Here is a 23,511-nt window from a genome sequence, read left to right as displayed (position 1 = left end):
TCGATATGGGTCGCTAGCAGGGACTTGGCCACCCCTACCTACCTTTGCATTGGCTAAAATGCACACACGTATTCCTCTGAAAAATCTCCCATTCCACGGACTTAGGTCCCCGAGGGCGTTCACCCACAGCACTTTGAGGCCATACCAATGGAAACAGGCGGTATACAAATGCCATATTACATTACATTCCTACATTCCACTCACTTCCTTCGTTTTGTCTTTCTTCAAATATTCCACTTTAAAGGGACATTAGTAGAATTATCTGCACAGTACCTTTTTTCTGCATTGGTGGCTCTTAATTTTCTTTCAGCCTTATACTGTAGAAAGCGCTTACAGTTGTCTTTTTCCATATTATTGGGATTTGATCATTTTGGGGCATACTGGGGCATGCAGTCCCAAATTAACTTTTCAAGTAGAAACATCTTTAAGGTTTGAGGAAGTGCCATGCCTCTGAGGGTAGGGTGAGGGTGAGCCAAGAGGATCAGCCTCCATTCACTCTCGATGGTGCATCGGGTAGTGGCCGGACCAACCGAGTCCCCTGTGGCTTGGCCACCTCACATAAAAGGGTGGCAAGTTTCTTCAGCTCACCACAACAGGCAGAGCATGAAAAGACTATCCATTATTAGGAAGAGGGTGTGACAGAGGTCATTTGACCTTTAGCCACTTGCACCAGCTGACTGCTGCAAAACAACAGAAGGCTGGAAGGCAGCTTAAGAAAGGAAAGAAGGAGGCAGGGCAAACAAAAGGATCATGAACAGATTAGTCATGATTAGCAGGTGGGCGGGACAGAGGTCAGGTGACCTTGATCCACTTGCGCCAGTTGACAAACTGCATAAGAAAAACAGGCTGGACAGCAGTTTTTGAAGCGCAAGAAAGGGTCAGGAGCGGACAAAAACAGCTTCAAACGAGACTCCTGCCCCACTGGGTTGGTCTAGCCTTTGTAATCCATACAGAACTCCTCAAGAACCCCCTCTAACTACCTCCCCATCCCCCAACTAACCAGGTCATCTTTCAATCTACTACCATTTCTACACTACATACACAGACCCCCACGTACACCTCAGCCCTATGCCTGCTAGCAACAACCCTCAACAGATTAAACCGCTGCAGAGCCACTGACTGCATGGCCTTTGTCAATTTACACACGCGCAGAGGCGTTGCTAGGGGGGGCTAAGGGGGCTATAGCCCCTGGTCTTTTGGTTGTAGCCCCGGATAGAATCTCAGGAGCTACAACCAAAAGGCTAGCTAGTCCCCAGTCCCAACAGTTCCCACATTAGCATAGCCCGGGTCTTTTCCAGGCCTAGCAACACCCCTGCACACACGCACCTACACACGCCCACCCACACACATATGCATCTCTCCTCCCAGTCCAGCAGATTCCCTGGAGCCCAAGTGCTGGCAGCTGGGAGATCTTGTGTTCTCCCTCTGGATAAAAACCTACAGCCGAGTGTCACCACTACAAACCATGTAGGGTCATACTGTCGAACAATGGCAAGCTCCCTGTCTAGCTAGACATAGAATATATAACACTTAAAATGGTCCCACAAGAACAACGTCATGGGCTCAGGGGCATTTCTGAACATGATCCAGGCTTAAGTGTTCAGGCCATTGCACAGGACGTTTTCATGTGGCTTTAACATTCAATTGTGGGATGTTGATGTCTATTAGATAGGACTCTTTTTGGTTTCATGTATGTTTTTGAGAATGTTCCTCTGTATATGACTTTAATAACCCTGTCCGGTATTTAAAGCTATACATCTATGCATGTCTTAATTTTATGAATACAGGTAATTAACCTTGCGATAATAAAAGCAGATTGAATCATTTTTGCAAAATGCAAAGTTGACAAATACCAAAACGTCTTCAGATGGGTTTTTTCTTTTCTTCTCTTCATTAATACATTCTCCCTAAATATTGATTTAAACTTTTAGGGAGTCACTGTATCCAGTAGAGCACCCTCGTTTAACAGGCAGAGAAGGCAATAAGGAACTCAGCTCCTTTTAGAAGTCATATCCCTGCCAGGACAGTTCCTTGTATTTGACTAAATCCCTACCCGGTCCTGGGCAGAGTAGGTGGTTGGCCCTTTTGTGGTTCAATTACTAAAATTAAGTTGGGCCTTTCGTCATCTGCCCAATGCTAATTTTATTCACACGATTTTGTATTGTTTATTTATACATACATTTTGGTCTGATGCTTGTCATTTTATGCAGAACATGCTCAACTTTAGGGCAACTCTTTCACTTGCTAACCTATTCCTAGGCCTCGCGAGTGACACTGATATTAAAATTAACCATTCTCCCTAGTTATTTCATTTATTAATTGGTGTTCCCTTTCAGATAATTTCTTCCAACTGGAAATGGTCTGAAACATGTTCAATCTTAGCTTGGTGGAACTCTGCATCTTCTACTCACAAAATGGAAAGTGTTGTACTAGATTGACTTTAGAATTTCAGCTATTTAACCATAAGAGGTTCATTTTTGTTAATTTTCCTGATAGCTCGTGCTCTCTTTTTGCAGCAAACTAAATCAAAAATACTAATGTTCCTAAACCACCATGAATCTTACTTGTTAATTATTATGATAGCTTTACCCTTTGCTGTTGCCCTCGTCCCATCATACCCACCCAGATTGTGTCTTGTCTCGCCTGTTATTTATTCTTTTCATTTTGCTGAAATTCTCAATACTTTTCAATATTGTTAAGAATCTTGCTGATGCACTTTCTGCGTTTGGTGTTATGATGAATTCTGCTTTTCCTTGCACTTTGCGAATGCTCTATTTGTTTAATTATTTTCATCGTCTTGTTATTTCAAATGTTAAATCTGAATTAAAATCACTTAAAATGTCAGTCTTATGATCCTATCCTGCCTGCCTTATTGTCACCACCTAGTTCAAAGTTCTGCACCTTGTGGCGCTCCAGATGCTTTGGACTACGACTCCCATGATCCCTCGCCATGAACTCTGCCAGCTAGGGCTGATGGGAGTTGTAGTCCAAAACATTGGGAGGGTGAAATATTGTAGAACTCCGCGCCTTGGTGTAAAAGCCGTGGCGAGAACTATTATGGTGACAGGCTCAGTATAAGTGCCTATGAAACTACATTACATCTCCGTCCCAGTGGCGTGTCCCGGGAGGGGCCTGGAATTGCATGTGCTAACCCTGGAATCTGATTGGCCACCCCAGGTGCCACCCCATTATCCTAAACTATGATCATTATATGTGTGTGCACGCTCGGACTTCATGCCACCCCTGCATAAGTCAGTGCCCCACTTAGGCCACCCCAGTCAAAAGAGTCTGGACACACCCCTACTGCATTCACGGTGCCCCAAAAGACACCATTCAAAGTCAAACACACCAATATGTAAGGTATGTTAAGCACCCTAGAACTGAAGGTCACTGTTGTAAGAAACCTGAAGTGTCTCACCCACTAGTCCCTGGGTATCTGTCATCCAGGTGGCCAGGACACGGCCATCGCTATTGGATCCAGTTCCTGGGGATGGACCAGTGTGGGAGGATCACTTGGATTGGGGGTCCTCAGGAAGTGGAAGTGGGACAGCAAAGGGTGAGATGCAGTATCCCCTTTCCTGTAACACCTTTTGCCCATTCTACCAAGTAGGATACTTGGAAGCTCAACCCCCCACCCTTTTCCGACACAAACACTTTCTCATGGACAGTTCATCAGGAGCACCAACGGACTAACACCAGAGCCGTATACCTGGCATGTCCCAACACCCTAGTCAGGCAATTACTAATTATTACACACACCTGACTCCCATCACACTTCCCCACACAGATAAAAGGCAGAGCACGAAAACACACTCTGAGCGTGGAAAAGCACACGAGGAAGCAGCAGTTCCAAGGTGGCGATTTAACACAAGGAGAAAGGCAGCGAGACGGGAGAGGAATGCAAGGAGGGAAGTACCCTTGACCTCTCACTATTTACACAAGCCTTGGAAAGTGAGAAGCCTAAGACAAGGAACAGAAGCTGAGCAGACCTATGTTGTGCATCAAAGGTATCCAGGGCGCTCCCGCATCGATAGCCCAGGCCGGGAGGAGTGATTGCCGCTGTGGTACTGTCCTTGGCTACTGCAAGAAAGCCATGCCAGTAAAAGCAGCACAGCCAGTGAGTCGGGGAAGCCAATACAAAATCACCCTATGATTTAACAAAGGTTGCAAGCAGCAACATTGTATGAGAATTCCACAAATAACTGTGTTTGAAGCGCATGGGTTAAGAGGCACGAACAAGTGGAAACTAAAGGAGTGAATTAACTGTTGAAAGCTAAAGCAGATACCATATACAGAGTGGTCTGGCACCAAGGGGGTGCTCATTCGAAGGTCTCTGTTGAGTATCTTACTGAAGGGAAACTGCGTTATCAGAAAATAACTTTTAATCAAAGTGGTCCTGCAGCGGAACAAACTAAAACCAGTGCACAATCGAAAGTCTTTGATAAGTATCAAGTGAATTACAATTGGTCCGAACCTGGCTGAGGGAGACTAGTTGAATGTGAAGAGGGATCTGATCCAGGCTGAGGGGGGTTCGGGGTGAACCGTGAGCCATCCGAAAAGGAATAGTTTTGAAAATACACAATTGGTCCGAACTCGACTGAGGGAGACTAGTTGAATGTCAAGAGCGATCTGAACCCGGCTGAGGGGAATCCGGGGTGAACTGTGAGTCACCCGAGGAAGAACAGTTTTGGAAATACAAGATAAAGGGGATCTGATCCCGCTGAGGGGGATCCAGGGAGAAACTTCCAAGATCATTTGGTTACAAGAAGAAAAGAACTTTCTGCATTTTTGTTTTGTACATCAGGTCCTCCGAAACAAGAGACTTTGATGGAAAAGAGACTTGAGTACGGAAGACCCCGATACTTGAATTGCCATTGTATCCTTGTACTGCAGACGCTAGAGTGTGTGCTTTGCTCAGAGTGAACCGCCTTGCCCCGTGCTGAAAACATTGGGAAGGGAGGCCATCAGCCCAAGTATCTTGATTATCATTTTTTGTGAACACTTCTTTCTTTTTCATGAACTGCACCCCACACAATTTGTAACTAGTAGTAAGGATTGGCCATATTTGTTTATGGTAAAGGCCCTTTTTATTTGACACGACTTCACTAGGACTGCGTTCTTTATTATTTGATGGTCGTAGCTTGCTCCCATCTTAGATTTAGGTTCAAATAGGCAGTTATCACCCCTTTTTGAAAAATCAATAAACCCCCATGAGCTGTGGTCACTTGTATCTGTCTTACTTTGATACCATGCCTTTCTTACACTGTGCTGAAACACCCCCTGTTTGGTTCAGAAGTCAGGAAAACAAATGAAGTCTATCAAATTTTCAGGGTGGACCTTTTCCTCATGATAATTACTTATATAGGACTCACATAATTTCCTTTTACAGCCGTCTGTCACTGACCCCATCCCCCTGTAGGCCATACATCACTGAACCATGCTGCTGTACATCCCCATTAACTACAGTGCTTGTAGTGCCAGATAGACAGGCCTCAGTGTGCACATGAGCAGCCTGCACTGGACAAGTGGAAATGCAAAGGGATTGCTTAGCTGTGGCAGTTATTCCCTTCATCCCTCCCTCTAAGACTCCAGACCCTACAGACCCCTTGGCCACTACTTAGGGCAGAGATCTTCAAACTTGGTCCTTTAGGGCACCCAACATGCCAGGTTTTCAGAATAACCACTGACCATGGAAATAACTCCCTTTTAGATACATAATATTTTGTGTGGATTTACTGAAAACATGGAGAGAATTTGGCTCTTCAGAAAAGGATTTGGAGGCCCCTGGCTAACGATGTTCCTGCAAGGAATGATTTCGTATCGTCAGGGATGAACTGACCTATTGGGAACTCTGGATAATTCCCAGTAGGCATCTGCACCCTGGGCCTCTTTTGTGTGGTAACATATTTTATTTCCAAGTTATCTCATAGGAACAGGGTTGGGATAGCTGGAAATATGTAATATGGGGCTGCTATGGTTCCCAGTCCGCCCCTGCTCATCGCAAGCACTTAAGTCCAGACCCACTATTATTGAATGCACAGAAGAAACGTTCCACCAATCTTCTCTCTGAGCTACACCCAGGCCTGGTACAACATGGCGTGGTATATGAGCTTTCACATCGGCATGTAGTATCAGTGCACACACAAACACTGCTTCTGTGGGGTACACCACGCTTTACCTGGGTTCTGCTCACACTGTGATGGGTATGACCTAGGCCCTGACCCTGAGGACATCAAGTGGGGTGACCAAGGGGCCTGCTTACCTCCTCCACCTAGTGCATGGTGGGCCAGGTGGCGATATGGGGAGGGTACCCTGGTTACCCCACTTACTTCCCATCCAAGGGCTGAAGATATTCATTTGAGGCAATTTAGGGGGACTGTCTCTTTGAGGGAGACCGATCCAGAATTTGGGGAGATTAAACTAAATTAAATTACGGGTGCAATGTTTTCCCTGGACCCAAACATATGTACTTTAATAATTGTGACAAGGCCAGGAATATGTCTATGTCAGGAGGGGATAGGGACCCCACTTAACCTCGGGTGAGAGGCCAACCAAGGTTTACGCCATAGCCAATCATGCCCCAGTGACAGGGCGTGGGGTCTGTGAGTACCCCAGTCCCTGTACTTTCTCTCTGTGCCTGCATAGTTGAAAAACGTGCCACTGTCAATCACCCCAGGCCTGCATAGCACCATTCTGGCCAGTCCTTTTCTCTTTGTTTTGTAGGATCTCCGGTATCAGCATCCTTAACAACGAGAGAGCCAGAAAGCAACCATAGATACAGAGTAGACCACGCAGCAGCAGACCAAACCGCTATGCGACCCGCACCAGCACAACGCCAGCGAAACTCTCAGAGCATAGAGCACTCCAACTTGATTAACACGCTCAGAGACAGCGACTCACACCAGCAAAAGGCCAGCATGATTCAGATTGAGGAGTGCTCCAGCTTGACGCACACGCTCAAAGACATTAAACTCACCTGCATGAGGGCTGTGGAGAGGCACCCTTCCCAAGCCGGCATCCTTAGCCGGCCATAAGCCCCTCGCACCAACTGGGACATCGAACGTTGAGGGCCGCCATTGCCTGAGAGGTGGATCTGCAAACAAGAAAGGGTCAATGCATACAACCCTTTTTTGAATGTTTCCTTCATTTTAACAGCTCCTAAGGGTCCGGGGAACCAGCAGAGGAAGACAACAAATGGAGAGGGAAGGGGGAAGATAAAAGGGAGGGCAGGAAGCACGAAGGTGTGGGTTGTTCAGGTGAGGTCAAAGGAGGAGAAGGTGGGCCAAGAGACCAGGTGGAGGAAAGATAGTGTAGAAGAGGGTGGGGAAAAATTGCTAAATTAGTTTGCAAGGTGTACAGGCGTGTTATAAATGACTTATCATATCATATCAAGGTGAGGTATTGGTTGGTGAGACAAAGGGGTACTATTGTTTGCATGTTATGTTATGTTATGGTTGGCAATTATATATTGCTCTATATATCATTGGTATGACCTCAAAGCGCTGGTAGGTTGAACGCCCTCTGGAACTGCAGTTCAGGTCAGTAGAGATAAATGGTGTCATAGGGTGCGTGGGTGCACCAGTTATGGGTACAGCTGGTGTATAGTCGGATGGTAGCTGCATCCTAGCGTTAGGTGTGGTGTTGGAGATAATAGTTGGATGTGTTTGCAGTCTGATGGTTGACATCCAGACTGTGATTGGCAGAGTTAGGCCTGAAGGACGCTTATGTGAGCAGCTAGGCTGGAGTGTCATGGGATAACTGTGTTTTATTAGGGTGATGGGGTGTCCATGGGGTAGTGTTCGTATGTGAACAGCTAGGCCGAATTAATCAGGGGTATAGCTGTGTTTGAGTTGTGTGATTGTGTATAGAAGAGAGTAGGTGTAGTGATGTGATAAGAGTGATGGTTAATTTTTAAAGTGCCCGAGACCAGGCACGTGAACAGGACGGCAGGGAACGCATCAACACACGGACACACAGTGACAGTGGGTTGGTCTTATGGTGAGAGGAGGGGGCATACGGATATATAACAGCGTGGGGGACATGAAAGCAAAGTACAACAGTGACACATGGGCACGGTGGGCACATATGGTGACAAGAGGGTTGGGTGATACATTGGGATACATAGCGACATTACAGGAATAGGATGGCAGGGAAACAGTGACAGGGGGCTGGGATTACAGCGATAGGGTAGGACATAGGGATGTACAACAGCTGCATGGGGTATAGGAAAGCAGGGTACACAGAGACACATGCGTTGGGGGCATACGGGAGCTAGAGGATAGGGTAATTTCATCCATTCATTCAATCCATCCATCCATCCCAATGCTGCATCATCCATTTGTTCTATTTCTTCATCAATTCATTCCAGCAACCATCCATTCCATTGATGCATCAATCCATTTCTTCTTTTTCTTCTTCTATTCATTCAATTTATCCATTCAGTCAGTTCATCCATCCGTTTCTTCCATTTCTTCATCCACTCCTTCCATCCATTCGTTCCATCCACCCGATGCCTTCCAACGCTTCCGTCAGTTCTATCTCTTCCATTCTATTCATCCTGTCCATCCATTCCATCCGTTCCGTTCATTCCGTCCATTCTATCCATCAATTCCATACACATACATTGTAATCATTCCATCCATTTCATCAGTCAGTTCCATATACATACATTCCATCCTTTTCATTGATTCCACCCATTTCATCCATCCATTCTGTCCATGCATCCGTTCCATCCATCGGTCTTATTCATCCTCTCCATCCTCTCCATCCATTCCATCTCATCCATTTCATCTGATTCTTCCATTATATCTATTTCATCCATTCTATCCATTTCGTCCATTCTATTCATTTAATCCAATTATTCCAATTCATCTATTCCATCCATTCCATGCATTCTATCCATTCGATCCATTCATTCCATCCATCCCATCCATCCCATCCATCCTTTCCTTCCATCCACTCATTCCATCCATTACATCCATCCATTACATCATTTCATCCATTACATCTGTTTTATCCATTATATCCATCCGTTTCATCCATCTATTCCATCCATTCCATCCATTCTGTCTACTCCATCCGCTCCATCCATCCATCGATTCCATATATCCTATCCATTCCATCCACCCCATTCATCCATTTCATCCATTCTATCAATTCATCCATAGCATCAATTCTCTCAATTCTGTCTATTTTATCCAATTCGTCCATTCTATGCATTTCATCCATTTCATCCGTTACATCCATTTCATCTGTTCCATCCAATCCATCTGTTCCATCCTTTCCATCCGTTCCATCCATTCCGTCCATTCCGTCCAATCTATCCGTTCCATCCATTCCGTCCATTCCATCCTTTCCATCCATTCCATCCATTCCGTCCATTCCGTCCATTCCATCCACATCCATCCATCCGTTCCATCTAGTTTCATCCACACCATCCGTCCCATCCATTCTATCTATAAATTCCATATACATATATTCCATCCATTCCTTATACATACCTTCCAATCTTTCCACATGTATCCATGCCATCTATTCCATCCATTCATTCCACATGCATCCATCCATTCCATCTTTCTCTTCTAGCCATCTGTCTTTTTTATCTATTCCATCCATCCATTCCATCCATCGTCCATTCCATATATCCCTTCCATTCATCTGTCTTTTCCATCTATTCTATCCATCCATTCCATCTATTCCATCCATCCATTCATCCATCATTCTCTATTAATTTCATCTATTCACTCTATTTCATCCATTCTGTCCATTTCATATACATACCTTCCATTCATTCCACATGCATCCGTGCCATACATTCGATCCATTAATTTTCACATGCGTCCATCCGTTCCATTAATTCCATCCTTTCCATCTATTCCAACCGTTCATTCCCTCCGTCATTCCATACATCCATCGCTTCCATCCATTCAATCCATCCATTTCGTCAATCAATTCACCCGATCATTCCATCCATCCATTCTATCGATCCATCCTATCCTGTGGGTAGGATCAGAGGGCACTGTTCAGTTTTCATAAACGGTTGTCAATAGCCGAATCAGAGGGTGTATTCATTGAGGACATAATAGTGTCCCATTGTGTATTTAGTCATTGGGTTGTTGGGAGTTCAGAGATATCTTTAATGTTGTTGTTAGAGTTATGGAAAGAGCCATGTTTTTAGAAATTTGCGGAATGTCATATAGTCTTGGGTGTGTCGGATGTGTGGTGGAAGCGAGTTCCACAGAGCCAATGCTGAGAAAGAGGATCCTCCGATCCTGACGGAGTTAGTGGTTGGGATTACTAAAAGGAGGGCAGAGCTTGATCTTAGGGTGCGGGGTGGGAGGTAAGGTTTTAACTTATCTTGCAGGTATAGAGGGCCAGTCTTGTGCACTGCACGATGAGTGATGCACAGGCTCTTGAAAGTGGCCCTTTGTCCAACCGGGAGCCAGTGGAGGGTTCTGAGAGCTGGAGAGGTGTGGTCTCTTGGATCCAGGGCGGTGAGCATTTTAGCAGCAGTGTTTTGGGCTCTTTGGAGTTTATTAAGGTGTTATGCCGGGACTCCTAGGTAAAGGGAGTTGGCATAGTCCAGTCTCGACATTACAATAGACATAACAGCGGCAAGTCTGTTCGGGAAGGAGAGGTAGGGAACAATGCTCCTGAGAATTTTGAGATGGTAGTGACAAGATTTAAATAGATTGATGATCTGTCCTGAGAGGGTTAGGTCAGAGTCCATAGTGCATCCAAGGTTTTTTACTGTGACAGAGGGGTTAGGGGGGTTGGCCCATGGAAGGGCGCCAAGGAAGTGGATGAGGTAGAAGCTCAGTGTTGCTGCACACCATGATTTCGGTTTCAGTGGGGTTTAGGAGGAGGTGGTTTATAGTCATCCAATGGTCGATATCTAGGAGGCAGTCTGCGAGGTCAGGCTGAGAGTTGGAGTCTGAGTTCTGGAGTTTAAGGATGATTTGGGTATCGTCCGCGTAGTTGTAGCACAAGATATTGTGCAGGCGGATGATTCCAGGGAGGGTGGACATATAGAGGTTGAATAGGAGAGCTCATAGACATGCGCCTTGCGGTACTCCAGTATTAACTGGGCGAGCAGCCGAGACAAAAACGGAAAGGAGGGTTATTTGTTCCCTGTTGTTGAGGAAGGAGGCAATCAATTTGAGAGCGGTTCCACGGATTTCTAGGCAGTGGAGGCGGTCGAGGAGGATTGGGTGGTTAACCGTGTCGAAGGCTGCAGACAGGTCGAGGAGAATTAGTGCAGCGCATCCTGCAGAGTCTACAGTGATCTTAAGATCGTCCCAGATTGAAGCCAGAGTGGTTTCAGTTCCATGTCACGGTCTGAAGCCCGATTGGGTGGGGTCAAGGAGGTTTTTGGATTCGACAAAGGCGTTTAGTTGGAAGTATGCTGTTCGGTCGATGATTTTTGCAAGGAATCTGTTGTTCGAGATGGGACTGTAACTTTTGAGGTCAAGGGATGGTTTTTTAAGAAGAGGCTTGACATGTGCAATTTTGAAGGCATCGGGAAAGATTCCAGAGCTGAGGGAGTCATTTAGGATGGTTCTTGCATGCTCTCCTACGCAGGTGGACAAGAATATTTCTTTGAGAACTGAGGCGGGGCAAGGATCTAGTGGGGAACCAGAAGGGTTTGCAAGCAGATAGAAGGTCAAGAAATTCTTCTCTGGAGATCGGTTTGAAGGAGTCAAAGGTGGGTAAGGTGGGGGTTGGGGCAGCAGGGGGGTTGGTTGTTGGATTGGTCGGTATTTGGGGCGGGGAGAGGAGGGACAGTTTGTTGTTGAGGGAAGCCGTTCTGTTGAGAGCAGTGGTGTAAAAGTGGAGGGAGAGAGATTCACAGAGCGATATTGATGGGGAAGGCTGGGGAGAGGTGCAAGTGGGTTTGACAAACTCAAGATATGATTCTGTGGAGTTCTTTGCCACGGTTTCCACAGTTGAGAATCCAATAGTTATAGTGGGCTTTTTGGCTTTCCGGATTTTGGCTTTGTAGTTGCGATGGTGCAAGGCGAAAGTTGATCTTCTGAGACTGTTTTTTTCTGCTCGCCATTTGCGTTCCAAGGAATTATTTAGTTTTTTGGCATTCCTCGATTCAGGAGTAAACCATTTGGGAAATGGTCCAAGGTGTAAGGAAGAGGGGCACGAGGGGGTGGGCAGAATTAGTGAATCATTGAGCCATGAGTCGATGGTTAAAGATCTGTCGGGGGGGTGTTGTGGGGGTCTGAGAAGAAGGACTGAGGCTAGGTCAGGGATGATCTTTAGTTTGTTCCAGCATTTGCAGTGAAGGGGGAGGCATGTTGGGGGGGGTATGGGCAGGGTAGAGGATGGAGAAAGTGGTCAGACCAGATGGGTGGTAAGAAGGGGGCTAGATGTATCAGGTAATGGGAGCTCAAGATAGCATGTATGGTGTGCCCTTTAGAATGGGTTGGACCGTTCATGTGAAGGGAGAGGTTGAGCGCATCAAGACTGTCAACCAGTGAATGGGTCATGGGGTTGGTGGGAATGTCCAACCAGATATTGAAGTTTCCTAGGAGAGTCAGGGAGGGGTGATCTACTTGAATGGTGGCTACAGAGTCACAGAGGTTGGTTGTGAAATGTCTTTTGTAACGAGGAGGTCTATAAATGATTAAGAAGCTGTAGGAGAAAGTCAGAGGTAGTGCGAGTTTAACAAGGAGGGATTCGCATGATGGAATGCATGTCTGAGGATCAACGAGTGAGATGGAGAAGTGAGATTTGAAAGGACTGACAAGCCACCTCCACTTGAGGGTCTGTTGAGCGGGACGGGGGAGTAGCCGTGGGGAATGCCTAATGTGCAATATATGTCAATAGAGAGGAGGTCGAAGATGCTGTGTCTGTTTTTCGCTACAGAGCAGGCATTAAAAAGGATGCACTTGACTTCGGAGTGGGTGTGTGGTCATGGAGGTTGTTGGGGTGTAAGAGGTGCATGGAGGTGTGGGGGGACAGACGGTGGGGGGCTCAAGGTCAGTGAGGCAGGGAGATGAGGGGTGGAGGGAAGGTAGGGTGTCAGCGGCTCCGGGTGACGAAGGGTGGAGGCAAGTCTGTGGTGGCTGGCAAGAGTAGGCGGGTGGAGGAGAATATGTGAGGGGTGTGGGTAGAGATTAGGGGTCACAGGCAAGTGGATGGATGATCATTGGGTGAGGGGGGATTTGGGGCGGTAGGTATGTGAGTGGAAGTAATAGAGAGAGAGAGAGAGAGAGAGAGAGAGAGAGAGAGAGCGAGAGAGAGAGCGCGAATATGCAGTGAATGGGGAGGCTACTGGGTAATTGAAATGAGAGTGAATGTGAGAAAAGTTGTGGGTAGAGATTAGTGCTAGAATAGAATGGAGAGGGGAGAGTAGTGGGAGAGGGCAGTGCAGTAGTAATGTGGAGAAGTGAGAGCAGTAGTATTAGTAGTAGTAGTATGGAGGGGAGAACGTAATACTATTTACAGGGGAGAGAGAGAGCAGCCAGGAGTAAGATTGGAGGATGGAGGAATAGAGTAGAGAAAGGAACATCAGGGGACAGAGAAGGAAGTCTCAGGGAAAGCGAGGCAAGCTGGTGGGTGGATCAGAAGGGAGGTGAGTAGGAAGAGCGAAGGGAGAGTGACAGATAGGGAGCGGGACATCCGAGCACAGAAGGATAAGACCAAGTGGGGCCTGAGTGTCTGAAAGGAACAATCCTTATGTTCTACCACATTGGGGAACTTAGAGCAGGGATGACCTAGATTGTTCCTAGAGGAAGAATTAGATAGATAAGGCGTTTGTCTTTAGGCCTTCACCCTTAGGCAGTTTTGTAGATAGTAGAGGTTACCGATTTATAGTGACAATCCTGGGATTGAGGGATTCCTGGGCTAGAGAGGGAACTCACTTCTGAAGATGAGACAAAGGGGGGCAGCACTTATTGAGGTGTTGTGTACCAGAGGAATTGGGGATTTGCAATAACAATGTCCCACGTTAGCAGAGAATTTCGGGCCCATCAAAGACTCCCCAATACAAAAATCAGAGAGCAAAATACACTATCTTTTATTGTCTCGAAACTACAGATGTGGAGGGAGGATGTGATGGTGAGCCACAAGGTATCAATGCATCACTCATAAGTAAAGGTGTACTCCCCTCCAACTCCAACTCAGAGCCTGCTAACACCAACAAGCCCTGCCACAAGGGAACTAATGCATGACCCCAATGAACAGTGGCACTCATAGATTCAGGGGTGCACCCAAATTGTACTTAAAAATTACAGATTTCTACCACTTATCCAGTGAAGTTTTGCACAAGGCGACAATCGACCTATGCACTCAGTTGACAGCTGATCCCGCCTCTGCTATCCCCTGCATTGGCACCAAAAACATAGAAACTGTGGTAAGAGCACTGATCATGCCAAGTGTGGGTGAACGAATGGCCACTATTGAGGAACTCTCCTCTGTGACTACTAACGCAATCAGTGCCTCAGCAATCTTACATTCAGAAGCAGTGTCTAGCCAAGTATTAGCAGGGAAGAGTATTCAACAGAATATTACACCCACACAATGATCTCTCCCAGCACAACACAATCGGCCATGGCTAACATCAGGCAGGTCCTGTGAAGCTTCCATCCTGCTGCACTCTCCTATTACACAGTCAGTCCCGAGACTGCTTAGGAGTAGTTCGCCCACTCAGGATGACAAACACACAATTGAACAATCTCCAGGCTTCCATGATTCAATGGACAGTACCTCCTTTGCAGTCATGTTTGATATCTTAGAAAACGCAATCCATCAATTGTCCTCTGAACATTATGTGATGGCAGGAAAGATGGACAAATTAACATTGAACTTAGATAAGACGATGAAGACACTTATTGAGCACATAAAAGACATCAATACCATATCCAGTACTGTCGAGCTAATGAATGAAGGAGTTGCAGCATTAAAAACATCCCTAGACCCTCTTGTCAAAGGGAACACAGCTAATTTTGCTGCAGCACCCTTGGATCCTGACACTGTTCCTACTGCCTCAACTCAAGCAGACTGTCATGTATGAAGACTTGACGGAAAACAGGAAAAGAAAATCCTGCTCTATTGAGCATGCGGGAGCACTAGAACCTACTGCTGATCCTCTGCCTGAACCTTAGGCAAGGACTAAGCCCCCCACTAGGGGGAGGCAAAAGGCACAGGGCTTAACCAACTGTGCTGTGATGGCACCAATGGAAATTTCAACTACTGTAGCCATTCAGGAGGCAATAACTGCTAAGGACGCAAATAAAAGTGCCTACAAAAAGGCCCAAAACATGGTTTTGCAGGAGGAGGAGGTTAAGCCCGCGAGGATAGGCTTGCTGGGCCTCGGAGCAAACAGAGCAGCATTCTTACCATCTAGAGGAATTATTCACCAACCAGGCTGCTGCTGAATTGACTCCCTCCTTGAAAGGTCAGACATCCGTCCTAATATGTCTAACGCCACGACCAGGTAACCCTATGTCAACTAATTGAACCAGTCACCTGTTCACTGGAATCTCTTCCCCCTACAACTGTTAAAGCACTTCAAATCCAAAGTATCTTCTGAGACAGCAAGCGATTATACATCAAGCAATCACGCTTTTTGGATCTAATGCATACTGTTCTACTACTGCGATTCATCAGGAGCAGTGATATACGCATAGTAGACACGCTTAAAAAACATGAATCTAGCAACTTCTATCGTGTTCTTCTATGCTGAAAGCACCCTATCCTACATCATGGAACACATGGGCTCTCTGTTTAAACTTGGTTATGAGTCTACTTCCATTGACCTGAAAGATGACAGCAGAAAGGGACACAGGGCTGGTACTCTTGGGCGGGGCAAGCAAGGTCCTCCCCCTCTTAAGCATCTGAGTAGGTTTTTGTCTTCTGCTCCATTTAACTATCAAGTCGCAGACCAGGAAACCTTGCGAAATGGAGAGTTGAATTCTCAGCCCGACAAAACCAAACAGGGAGAGGAATCCCACTGGGAATGGCTGGCCAATATGGTAGAAACACACAGCTCCTCCTGTTCCTAACACCAGGCCCTTGCAGGCACGCCTGCTGTTAAGCTGGAACACCCGTGGGAATTCCCATCTGTAAGAAGGGGACGTCTACTAGAACATACTGACCATCTTGGTATTATTGCCCTCCAGGAGACCTGGCTAGTGATCCCTTTTGTCTTTGATGGTTGAAGTGTCCTCACACGACCGGCAGAACGGGGCCCTAGGGGCCGACCTAAAGGCGGCCTAGCCCTGGGAGCAAAGAAGTGTTTCTCCTTGATCGAAATACTGTGCAGCTCTGAGAACATTCTCATTGGGAAAATGGTGGTACTGTCTGTATTTGAGCCTAACTGTCTCCACAAGCTAATCATCTTGAACATCTACCGCCTTATGATAAATCCCACTCCACCATGTTAAAACAAATGGAGGGGATCGTGCAGAAATTGATAAGGGACTTCCCATTCCTGAGTGTGGGGATTTCAATGGCAAGATACCACACTTCACTGCCCGACAAGGAAAAGACTGGACCTGTGAGGTTCATCCGGCCAAGTCTCACAGCACCCTCAGAGCACAACACAGAGGGGAGAAATGGGCAAAGGTGTTGTTTACAGCTAGCTTTAACATAGTGAACTGGGCAGTACCTTGGATAACCCACCCCACTATACGTGGGTTGGGAAGGGAGCAAGCAGTGTCTTGGACTACCTGTTTTTGACGATTGAGATGATCTAATTGAGGACATGCGCATCTCCCAATACCATGAGAGCAATCATCTGCCTGTTATTGCCCGATTATCAATTCTAATTGCACCAACGGCACCACTATTGTCTGGCCAGCTGTCTTTTAATGGACCACTCAACTGCATATCTTGGAATGACCAATCTCTTGACAATGCAGTCTCCACTTCACAGGAACCTTTGAACAATTGCTCCAACTGGCACAACCATGATCCTAGTGCCCTCACCGATGAGTCTGCGACGGCCTCCACTGCCCGATTTCAGTGTCTAATGGAATGCATTAAGACATGTTCTATTGTTAAACCCCTCCCAACTCTAGGGTAGCCATAGGCCTCAGGGAGAAATCATCGCCCAGAGACCACTGTATTATTGCGTAGTGCCTTATGGTCGCCCAGAGACCACTGTAGTATTGTGTAGTGCCTTATGGTCGCCCAGAGACCACTGTATTATTGCGTAGTGCCTTATGGTCGCCCAGAGACCACTGTATTATTGCGTAGTGCCTTATGGTCGCCCAGAGACCACTGTAGTATTGTGTAGTGCCTTATGGTCGCCCAGAGACCACTGTATTATTGCGTAGTGCCTTATGGTCGCCCAGAGACCACTGTATTATTGCGTAGTGCCTTATGGTCGCCCATAGACCACTGTATTATTGCGTAGTGCCTTTATGGTCGCCCAGAGACCACTATATTCTGACATCCTTTAGGCAACTAGCGCCTTGCACTACTAGAACCATCGCTGCTCAGTCTCGCCTCCCTCCACGTGCACTACAGAGTATTCCAGCATGCTACCAGGGCTGCACCACCAGATTAGCACACTACTACTCATAGGCGCACTCTTCGCCAATGCAATATATGAACGACACTATCTACACTCGTGCTTACCTAGCCCCAGCATCATGATGCAGTCCAACACAAATTCGACACCTCACCCCAGCCCCAACACCGCGCATCCTCACACCTCTACACCTAATAGCTGCACCAGACTGTGCAGACTGAGGACACGCACACTACCTAGGTCCTTCTCATCGCAACACATCCCAGCATCACTCAGAAACTATAGATTAGGTTCTCGCACATCTGTCTCTCACAACTTTGTGGGTAGGATTCCCCACATCCCCACACCGTGTTCCAACCTCACACCCACCACTATACCATCCACCCCACCCAACTTCAAGCTGAAAAAACAAACGAAACAGCGGCCTCCCAACAGAAGTCAGGTAGCACCTACACTCAAATGCGCATTACTTAACACTCGATCGCTCACTGCCCATGCCTTAGAAATCAACGAGCTCATCTCCAGCTTCGACCTAGATCTGCTAGCCATCACAGAGACTTGGCTGCATGAAGCCTCAGGCCCCGCCATTACCCTAGCTGTACCAGTAGGCTACTCCATCCTTAGACAAGACAGACCTACAAAATCAGGGGGAGGGGTTGCCATAATCTATAAAGACATCCACCATATCAGGCCCACACCCCACACATGGGAAGGGAATGCAGACATACTATCGGCCAAACTATCCCTCTCTCACAACAACACCATTAACATTCACGTCATCTACCGGCCTCCAGGACTCCCAACCGATTTTCAAGGGCAAATCACGCATATTCTCAGCGAAAACCTAAAAAAATCCACCAAAACCTTACTCCTAGGTGATCTTAACCTAGGCTATAATGACCCAAAGGACAAAACAGCAACCTCCTTCCTCAAGGACCTCTCCAACCTAGACTTCACACAAAAAATCCTGTCACCCACCCACTCCAAAGGCAGAACTCTTGACTGGCTGGCCGACCATAACTGTAACTCCTCTATCACATCCAACACATTCCTCCCTTGGACAGATCACAGCTGCATACAATTCTCTATCCCTACGTTACCTACCAGAAAAACACCAGTACATAAATCCGCCACCCTAGCCAGAAGCTCCAAAAAGTTAACTGCAGACAATCTACTCCCCCTTCTCAACACCCCATGCCTCGCCCCTCCTTTCCCTCAAGATCCTAACATCCTAGCAGACATACTCAAGGATACGCTCACCAATGCTATAAACTCCATCGCTCCTCTAGAAGAGAAAAAAGAAAAAAAATCCTTCCACTCAAACGCATGGTTCACAGAGGACCTCCAAGCTCTGCGTGACAAAAAGCGCCAAGCACTTAAAAACTGGCAGGCCAACCCATGCGACATCACCAAAGACTTATTCAAAGTCACTGCAAAAAAATACAAAACCGCCATCTTCAATGCCAAATCTGAATCATACAACCGTCGAATACTAGACTCAAAGTGCCACTCAAGAGAACTCTTCTCTATCTTTAAAGAGCTCACAGTGCCTCCCACTTCCTCTGACGAGATCATCAAGGATGAAGGCTGGTGCAACAGTATCCAAGCCGCCATGCTCAACAAAATAGACCTCTTACAAAACAAAATCCGCGACCACTACAATACCTTGCCAAAACAGAGTCGACACTTAGATTCCCAATCCCATAGCAAAACCACTAACATTCCCAAATTTGCCTTTAAAGAAGTTTCAGAACTAGAAGTCCTGGACATACTGAAACATCTGAAACCATCGACTTGCAAAGCCGATACATGCCCCCCTAAATTAATCAAGGACTGCGCTGAACCACTTGCCCCAATCATTACCGCATTCATTAATGCCTCATTCAAGTCCTGCTCTGTCCCAGACAGTCTTAAAGAAGCCTGGGTGCGCCCACTTCTAAAAAAGCCCACTCTCGACCCCACGATGCCTAACAATTACAGACCTATAACAACTGTCCCCTTCCTTCTCAAGATTCTAGATAAAGTGGCACACAGCCAAATCCAACTATACCTCGAATCTAACTCCATCCTAGGCACCAGACAGTCAGGCTTCCGCAAAGGTCATGGAACAGAGACTGCTTTGCTGGACCTAAAAAACCAAATAACCAAGATATTGGACAAAGGTAAACCCGCCCTTTTACTTCTCCTCGACCTCTCTGCGGCATTCGACCTAGTGGACCACAAGACCCTCACCTCACACCTCTCCCACTCCGCACATTTCTCTGACCAAGCCACCTCCTGGATAACCTCATTTCTTGAAGGGAGGGCCATGAAAGTCTTTTCAAACATTTCGAGCGCAACACCATCCATAATACACTGCGGTGTCCCTCAAGGCTCCTGTACAGCACCTACGCTTTACAATCTATTCACTAAGCCCCTATTCGAGAAACTTGATGCACTTGGGATTGCCTACACCAACTACGCCGACGACACCCAAGTGCTCCTCCCTCTATCAGGCTCATACCACAAAGACGCCCTAGCTCTAAAACTCATATATGCCACCATTCAAGCCTGGATGGCCACTAACGGCCTATGTCTTAACGGGGATAAGACTGAAATCCTTATCCTCGGCCAAAAATCCACACTGGCCAGGCTAGACAGCTGCTATGCCAATTTCAACATCGACAACTGCACTATCCCAGTCCTATCCTCTGTGAAAACGCTAGGGGTCTACATTGATGCAACCCTGTCCATGGACAAACAAGTTAGTGCCATTGTCTCCGCATCTGCACTAAGCACTAAACTCATCAACGCCATTAAACCATTCCTTTCCAAAGAAAACTGCCTTTCAATAGCAAGAGCTACCATAGGCGCTAAACTTGACTATTGCAATGCACTTCTAGCCGGCACCTCTGAAAAAAACCTAAACAAACTCCAGGTCACCCAAAATAACGCTCTAAGAGCAGCACTAAACATCTCCAAAAGGGACCACATCTCACTGGCAAGGCAATCAGTTCACTGGCTCCCTGTCAAAGAACGCATCACCTTCAAGGTACTGACTACTACCCACAAATGTATCCACCACACTGCACCATCATATCTCTCAGACACCATTCTCAGACAGACCTCATCCAGACCTACCAGACTCTGCTACACTAACCAACTCACTGTACCACGCATCCACAAGGTTACAGCCGGGGGGCTGGGTTTCCCCTACATAGCACCAAAACTTTGGAATAATCTCCCCCACGCTCTAAGAGCAGAAGGCTCCCTCACAGCGTTTAGAAAAAAACTCAAAACCTCTCTCTTTAACTAAAATTCCTCTACCTACTGCCATTCAGGCACACACTGCTAACTATTGCTACTGCCCAAACTGTATGCATGTATGCCTCTGTATGCTGTAACTAAGACGCGCTTTCCCTGTAACCAGCGCTATTCTGTAACCAGCGCCACGATGCCTCAGGGCTGATTCTGTGCGCTTAACAAATGCGAATAAATAAATAAATAAATAAATCACATGGCTATGACAGGGAAATAAGAGATGGGAAAAGGGTTCTACGTAGGGCTCTATGGATGGTGGCGAAACCAACTCTTGGCCCAATAAAACACAGCATACAAATAAAAGCTGCCAAACATAGATACTCTAAATGGCTGAAAAGGCACACATATACGGTGCAATGCTCCCGATGGAGTGCACTGGTGCTGGCTTCCACCAGCAGGGACGTCGCTGAGTTTTGGCGCATCATCAATGGACATTAATACAGTTTCCGAATCTGCTTGGGTCTAGCATATAGAACTGGTATTTGGAGGTGCAAGGGTGGGGGCAATGCCACTATACTGGACCCAGGCGGTATGGAATTTGCAAAGTAATCCAGGAGACATACGTAGGGGATTCTAGCCAGCAAAGACTGTAGGGCCCCTGGCCCGGACCGTAGCTTGCTCATCCGGCTCGGCCCTGATATCTGGTCCCATGCCCTTGTATAGTTATTTCGTTGTATCGAGGTAAGACAGGATATCCCCTCCTCCTGGCATGATAGTATCTTGGTACCGGTCTGGAAGAAAAGGAGCCACGAAGATCCACATAAATATTGGCTCCTTGCCTTGCTGGATGTTCCAGCGAAGGTATTTGCTTGTGTGCTAATGCAGGAGCTGGAATTATGGGTGGACTCCAATACCATTATCTGATTCACCCAGACCGGATTTAAGAAGGGATACTGCACTACAATCAACACCTTCGTCCTTGTTACAACTATCAAGCAGGCATGGGAAATAAGGAAGATCCCGGTCTACGCTGCATTCCTGGACTTTAGTGCCGCATTTGACACCTGTGGCCAGGTACACCTATGGAATAAGTTGGAATCTTGGGGAATGCCTCCGGGTTTACTCAAGATGATTATTCTTCTCCATGACCAGACAAGGACCAGTATGACTGCATCTCTGCCTGGATTCTGACCAGTGCGGGTTTGAAGCCAAGGTGCATCTTGGCACCAATCTGTATAACCTCTATCATTCCAACTTGGGAGTCGCCCTTAATGACTCTGCATCCACTCCCCCTAAACTCTGTTCCATCGTCCTCCAATGGTTAGGCTACGCAGACAATTTGGTCATTCTTGACCTTACTCCTGGTGGCCTGCAAACTTCACTGAATAATCTAAGGAGGTATGCTGCTAATTCCCTAGTTATAAACACCAGTAAAACCAGCAATGGCCATGGTGGTTACCTGATTTACAAAAAATAAAAAAATAATATATTGTGGAAACTTGAAGAGGATTGCATAGAGGAAGTGCTGATGTATAAATATTTGGGCATCCACTTACTCTAGATTGAAGGTAAATATACACTTGGACCAAGTGAATTCTACCACTTTCTTGATACAGGGACATATTGGTGCCTTTGCTAACAACGGAGGATGTTTCTCCCTCGCCACTCTCCTTCAACTAGATCAGGCCAAGAGCAATTCGATCCTCATGTATGGGGCTGCTATTTGGGCTCTGGCTAATATGGAGGAGGTGGATAAACCAGAGCACACTGCATTAAAAAGACTATTGTGACTCCCTCTCTATAAAACAATTGAAATGGCCTATCTAAAATTCAATCTCATACCCATCCACCTCAGGATCCAACTGAGTTGTATCCCTACTATGATAAATGATGTTCTGCAAACCAGAGCCTCGATGATGTGTGTTAGCCACATTTTTAAGATTAAGGCCAGCTCAGATATCTGGGCATGGAGGGCACGTGGTGCCCTTCTAGGAGACACCTTTAGTGCCTTTAAATCTTTTTTTTATTTTTTATTTTAAATATTTTTATTGGTTTCAAAGTTATACACAATAAAACAAAGCAAAAAGCTTTAAAATTAAAAAAAAATCCTCCATTCCCCCACAATTCTTTTCAATATCAAGAATAATTAAAAACAAAGAGCAAAACGAAGAAAAAGAAAAGAAGAAGAAAAAAAGGAGCAGAAAAAAAAGAAAAAGGAAATTCACCATCCTATCCAAATCAGACAACCTCTGGAGTCTCCTAATAAGGAAAGGGTCCAACCCCTACTCACTCAATCAGCAGACAGGACAAATTCCAACATTTTCATAGCCGTAATTACCAATCGAGTCTGGTCACCAATATGCACCCATTTCCACCAATCCTCTAGGCTAAGGGTTTGCCCCATAGATTTAAATGCATCTAGAATCTACAGCCACACCACACTGAATGCACTTGATCTCTTCTGATCTCGGAAGCTAAGGAGTGTTTGGCCTAGTTAGTACCTGGATGGGAGACCGCTTGGGAATACCAGGAGCTGAGGCTTCAAAAAATAAAATAAAATAAGAAAAAAAAGTAAAGAGGAAAGAATAATAAAAAAAATAAAAATCTTATATGAAACACATGGTGGCTGACACCGGTCAAGAACAAGCCATAGTCAACTTGGCTACTCTTCACCATGCACTGAAATATGTCCAATATATTCAACAAAGGAATGGAAAAGCAGCATATGTTAAATCCTTCATCGCCAACTCCTTAGTCGGGACTATTTAAGATTAAAGTTTAAC

At 46.2% G+C, this 23,511-nt stretch overlaps 1 pseudogene; it reads left to right on the top strand.

Moving 5' to 3' along the window:
• The first annotated feature begins 23,151 nt into the window (after nucleotides 1-23,151).
• Nucleotides 23,152-23,270, top strand: LOC138522204 (5S ribosomal RNA; annotated as a pseudogene).
• The last annotated feature ends 241 nt before the right edge of the window (nucleotides 23,271-23,511 follow it).

Source organism: Ambystoma mexicanum, chromosome 13, assembly GCF_040938575.1.
Source record: "Ambystoma mexicanum isolate Mex_15411 chromosome 13, UKY_AmexF1_1, whole genome shotgun sequence".
Taxonomy (NCBI): Eukaryota; Metazoa; Chordata; class Amphibia; order Caudata; family Ambystomatidae; genus Ambystoma; species Ambystoma mexicanum.
The sequence above is the reverse complement of the archived record's forward strand: the minus strand, read 5'-3'. Positions and strand labels throughout refer to the sequence as shown.